Consider the following 6,679-nt stretch of genomic DNA (forward strand, 5'->3'; position numbering starts at 1 on the left):
TTTTGAACTTGCAATCCTATCTATTGTCTCAGTATCCAATACTTGGGTTAACATGATTTCTACAAGTCAAATACTTCATGCTAATATTTATCCATTTAAAATTGTACTTCAAGAAATACCTATAATTATTTGACTTATGTGAAATAAATTTATAACAAATTGCAAATGGCATTTATATATTCACTGATGTCATAAAAAAAGAGATCTAAGTACTAGTGATCAAATGTGATCCATAAAACGTGGACATACATGGATATTGATTTATATATTTCTAAACTTTTTCTTGGATTTATCCTGGCAGAGAAACCCAAAACACAGAATGAGTGAATGGAGCAAATTGTGTCATTATACTGGATCATTTTTGTGGAAAGATTGCCTTTTCCTAGTAATGGTAGAAAAGTTTTATTTTCCACAAATATTGCATGTTGGCACTCATACACTGAAGCTGAGAAAGCTGATCAGACAGAAGTCAAGAAGAGAACAGCTTACTATATTTTTAAAAATGTAATTAGATTGTGGGTAAGATATACCAAAAAAGTTAAGATGATAAATTAACTCAAATTTATAGCACAATAGGGTGATTCAGCTCTATTAATTACTTATACATTTCAAATAATCAGAGAAGAGTTTCCTGCTATTTAGCAAGAAAAGATAACAATTGACAAGATTGAAATTTCCCTGATTTGATCACCACACACTATATACACATGTTGAATTACAAATGCTGCATCCCAAATACAAGTACAAACTGCAGGGAATTCAGTCACATCCAGTGTGGATGAGGGAAGGATTAATAGGCAGAGTATTATGCTGTCTATAAGTCTATTAATTACCCATAAACATATAATCAACAAAAACTCAAGTGCCAATACCCTTTTCTAATATGAGGGGGCATGATGGATCAGGCCATACCAGATCTGGCTTCTAACAACATGGAGTAGCTCACCTCTCCTTTATTTATAGTCATAAAGGTAAAGGGGCCAAGACCACAAGGGACTGGCTTCTTCTTTGAGGAAAAGGATGGGGTGGAGTTAGGAAAACCAATTGTTTTGGGAACTAGCATATCAGTCAGAAGGTAAGACACTCCAACACAGAGGCACTTACTCCTTAGGATACCTACAACAATCTATCATGGCTTCCAGTTCCTTCAAGTCAGACCTCTGTATCCCATGGCTCAACCAACTCTGATTCTGCTAGGTATGGATGACTCTCCACACAAATAATAGATTTCAATTAAAGATAAAAATAGCCAAAAGTCAACACTTCAATATTTTAACTAATTATCTACATCTCCTCAGATTTTTTTGTCCCATGTTTATAAATATTTCACTTTTCTGGTTTCTGTTAATATCGTGACTTATAGATCTACATGTTCTAAAGAGTGATAAAATGACAGTCTCCTATGGATGATTTTCTGACCATTGTTTATCAATATATGGTTGGAAATTATTGAAAATACATACCTACACTTTAAGACACTTGAATTAAAACAAAAATATGCCTTGTATAGAAAACTTTCCATTGGTAGATCAATGGCAAATTTTCTGTATCAAGTTTATGCTTGGACCTCTGAAATGAAAAATTGTTTGCCTCATGCAGGTGATAATTGGACTTCATTTGGAGAATCATCTTTCAGACTTGGGTCAAATTTTTGTTTTTAACTCAGGTTTTAGTTTAACTGTGACTTTATTTACTACCCTACTTCTAGATGACTGAGTAGAAAACAGAGAATATGTTCCTACTAATATTTGATTAGTGGACTTGGTTTACTTAGTATAGTTATTCTGGTGATGATAAAAACTTTTGTATAACTTGGATAACTACAATGTGTATTCAAAAATTTCCTAAAATACCAGCAATGATCTGTCAACGGAGAGTGAGAAAATGTTCTAAAATTGGGAAAATTTATTGAGAGAGTAACAGAGGTAGTCATTATTATAAAAACTAAATTAAGTCTTCCAAGTCAAAGGTATGAGGATTGGCATAAAAAAAATGATCAATATATGTAGAGGTCATTACATGTCATAAACACTTTGACACTTACTACTTTATCTTCTTTCACACATAATACATATACAATTAAGGAAAGATGACTGATCATATTTTACAGATTAGTTGATCAGTGTATGGCACCATAAACTGCTCAAGGTCAGGTCATACATGGACTCAATTGAAGATCACAGATGCAAATTCAAACAATGTGTTGTAGAGTAAATAACTCTCAAAGTTGGATCAGTTAATTTATGAAAGGTATTAGTGCTTCTAATAAATGAGTATACAAATAGCAACCAAATAATATACCCACATATATTATTACTCCATTGAGATTCAATTCTTAAGAGAACTGGAATTCTCTACTATTATGCAATCTTCCTATTTGAAGTCACCAAAAATTGTAGAGATTTTAATATGTACATGGAACTTAAATAAGAAGAAAAAGAAGAAAACCAAGTAACATACTACCTCAGAAAACTTCAAGATTAGAGTACAACCGAGAACCACATTCAATAATAAATAGTAGTTCTGAATGGATTGGAAAGCTGATATAGAGTGGGAGCTCCACAATTGTTACATAATCCAGATATTATTGAGTAACAATTGGAAAATATCAACTGGAAGATGTGAGATAGATGTGAGTGCTGAGGTGGGAAAGGGGTGTGTTGAGGTGAATCCATACATTGTCCTGATGGTAATTGTATAGACTGAGATTCATGAAGATAATACTATTTGAAATAAAAACTTTTTCTTTGTTTACTCCTAAGATATATATTCCATGATTCCTTAACCAAGAGATGAAAAATACCAACCATGTGATTTTATTAGTCTAAGAAATGCATTTCATTCTAAAGTTGGCATTGGACTCTCAGCCAACACTATCCTTCTTCTCTTTCACATCTTCACATTCCTTCTGCAGCGCAGGCTCAAGCCCACCAAACTCTTCATTGGTCTCTTGACCCTAATGCACACAGGGATGATGGCAATTTGGGGATACATAGCAACACACACTTTTGTGTCTCAGGATTTGGGGAATAAAATCAAATACAAATCAATAATCTACTTGCATTGGTTTTCAAGGGGATTCTCCCTTTTTGCCACCTGCATCCTGAGTTTCCTCCAGGTCATCATCCTCAGCCCCAGATCCTCCTGCTTGACAAAGTTCAAGCACAAATTCCCACATCATGTCCTGTGTTCCCTTGTTTTCCTGTGGTCTTGTACATATCCTTGAGTGATAGCTTATTATTATCTTCTACTGTTTTCCCCAATGTGTTCTCACATGGTCTGGTATTTATTGCTCAATCCTGTACAACTGTATGAAGTAGTTACTTCCTCAGGCATTTATTTTCTGTATTAGGTGTATTCTGGGATGTCTTTCCTATAGGTCTCATGACCCTCTAAAATGGGTACATGGTGATCCTCTTGTGTAGGCATAAGCAGCATTTCAAGCACCTTCACAGCACCAGTCTTTCTCTGCAAGCACATCCCATGTACAGAGGACCACCTCAATCATCCTGCTGCTCACAAGCTTCTTTATGCTCATGTACAGTTTGGACACATCTTCTCCTTCTGATAAACTATATGGAAACATGACCCTGTTTGTTTTTCTGTCCACATGATGACAGCTAATGACTATGCCACAACCAATACTTCACTGCTAATCTGTACTGAAAATTGAATTATTAACTTCTTCAAATCTTTTTTGGTGTGAATAGTACAAATTTAACTCCTGATAAAACTACAAATACAACTTCTTATATCTATATAAGTTCTCCTAATGTGTCAATTCACTGGCTTCTGGACAATAAACCATGGCAAAGGTATATGCTGTCTGAATTAAGTGAATATAGAGATATGCATGCTTTATTAAATCTGTTACTTTTAAACATGTGAATAACAAATATATCATAAAAATGTCAATCATTTACCTTCATGAGATAACACAAGTAGCCAACATATCGGTTTGGTGTGAGAACATGACACTTATGAGTCAGGTGTTACCTTCATGACCTAGGTTAGCCACTAAAAACACATTGAGAGTGTACAGCATGTTTTAATAAGTGCTCAAATGAGCTGTACATGTCAATATTTATAGCCATAAATTACTAACTGATCCATCAATTGTCCTTTCACTGACCTGCTAAAAATAATTGAATATATGGACACAGTTGTCATATGCTCATAGTAGCATTATTAATTATAACCACTGGTGAAAACAAGTCAATGTCCAAAAGCATATAAATATGTAAACAAAACATGGTCTGGACATACCATGGAATATTATTCAACCTGGAGCAAAAATAAATAAATTCCTGAAGGAGTAATTTGTGAACTTGAATATATTATTGCAAGTGACATATCACTTACAAATTATCCAATGCTGTAAGGCAATAATTTTGAAGGTGGATCTGAGAAATAAAATTCATAAACACAGAAAATAGAATTATAGCTACCAGAAGCTGAGGAAGAAGTTAGTGAAGACTTCTTATTTGATAGCCACAGAGGGATAGTTTAAGAAGAAGAAAAAGTGCTAGAGATGGATGGTAAATATTTTCACAATAGTATGAATGTGCTTACTGCCTCTGACCTGCATACTTAGGAAGCATCAAACTGTTGAACCAGAAGAATGAAACCAGATCTGGCCTCTAACATAATGCATTGCACCTCATGTATGTATAATATGTCAAAAATACATGGTGCTGTTATGTGTATCTAAAAAAATCAATAAAACTATGCTGTTAAAATAAAAATGAAGAATCAAAATATTTAATTTTCTGTGATATGCACATTGCCATAAAAAATTGACCAATAACCTTATTTATGTTAAGGGAAATATGCCTAGTACACAGGAAAAAACACCACATGTCCTCATTTATTTGTTGAAAACCCTAAGGAAATCTAGTAGAAAAGAATTTAGTGTTGATCCCCAGAGAATGGGAAGAAGAGAGAGAGAGGATAGATGGTAAGGGGCACCAAGAACCAAGTGGAGAAATCACTTCTGATACTTCTTTGGCAAAGTAAGGTAACTGCTAGTGTAGCAATTTAAAATGTGTTTCAAAATGAAATTTCTGATACATAAAAACAATTAATAGTTGAAGAGATGAAAATACTTATTATGGTCTGATTACTACAAATTATACACATGTACTGAATTACCATAATGTACCTGATAAAACATATATCATTGAAAAGAGTTTCCAGTAAGCTTTTAAACAGCTTTGAACAAATTCTGTATAATAAAATGATTTTTACATATCATGATTCCAAAAATGCCAAAATATAGTTTTTAAAAATTTCTAGCAGTTTTAAGACATTTTAGTGAGTAGGGTCTAAATCTTTTTATGGCCAGCTTTTGAAACCTGTTGTGATTAACCACTGAGTCACTGAACCACATCCCCAGCCCTTTACTATATTTAGTTTGAGACAGGTTCTCAATATTTTGCTTAGACCCTTGCTAAATTACTCAAGACTGGCCTTAAAGTTGCAATCCTCCAAACTCAATGATCCCAGTGGCTGGGGTTACATGTGTGTGCCACCTTTGCAATTGATCCAAAGAAGGACATGTTCTTGTTATGGATTCAGTTAAGGAGTAGTGTGTTCTGCTCAATCTTTCAGTGATACTTTTTTTTAGGTACCAACAGTTTTTTAGTTTTCTGGGTAATATATTTCACATTAGGTCAGAACATCAAATTCAGATTGTAGAGGAATACATGGAAAATTACTGGTCTTGAAACTTATGCATGAAAATTTTGTATTTGTAGTACTGTTTTCATAAGGAAAAGGAAAAAATATTAGAGGTTCTTTTCTAAATAGATTTAGTATTTTTGTCACTGAATATTTCAAATGATGCACTATGAAAAACATGAAAATTCTACTGCCTTATAATATCATTGCTCCTCTCTGGTAATTTTGCCTTTAAAATTATGACCTAAGAAACAACAGAAAACTTATATGTGTAATTTAATAGAGAAAACTCTACTTGAACAGTAATTCTTATTTTTGAAAATATTAATATCTGGTAGCTAATATTTTAACTAACATTGCTTAAAAATCTTCATTTAAAAGTGTAAAATATGCAGTCACCAGGAAAGAAGTATTATAATCTCAAATTGCTAGAAGCACCTAAAATTTTATATTTCCATACCAATTACAGTGATATACAATCTGTGAAGAAAGAGAAAAAACTGACCTCAAACGCATTTCCTCCCATACTTTTACTCAACAATACACTTCTGACCCCAGGAAGGTGGATTTTGTTATTTTGTTGTTGTTGTTGTTTCAGTTAATCTCACCTACCATGCAAACAATGCTGCAGCTGTGGACACTAGCTGGGTATCCTTTAATTCAGTTCAGTTCTCAAACACAATTCAGTTTTTAGTCCAAAGAATGAGGGCTCAGTCTTGAAGATCACACCTCCCACACTTTAGATGCCAATCACAAACCCAGGTTGTTTTGTCCGTGTTTCTGACCCACTAGCTATAAACCAGGATTTGCATAGTCCCCTTATGAGGTTTGATTAACTTGCTTGAGCAACTCACAGAATGGAGAAAAACACATTTTCCAGTTTATTATTAAGAATATTAAAAAGGACACAGATGTAGAAATATGTAGGACAAGCATAGGGGAAGAGGCCTGGAGCTTCCATGTCCTCTCCAGGTGCCACACTCCAGGAATCTCCATCTGT

The sequence above is a fragment of the Sciurus vulgaris genome, assembly GCF_902686455.1.
Source record: "Sciurus vulgaris genome assembly, contig: HiC_scaffold_630_arrow_ctg1, whole genome shotgun sequence".
NCBI lineage: Eukaryota > Metazoa > Chordata > Mammalia > Rodentia > Sciuridae > Sciurus > Sciurus vulgaris.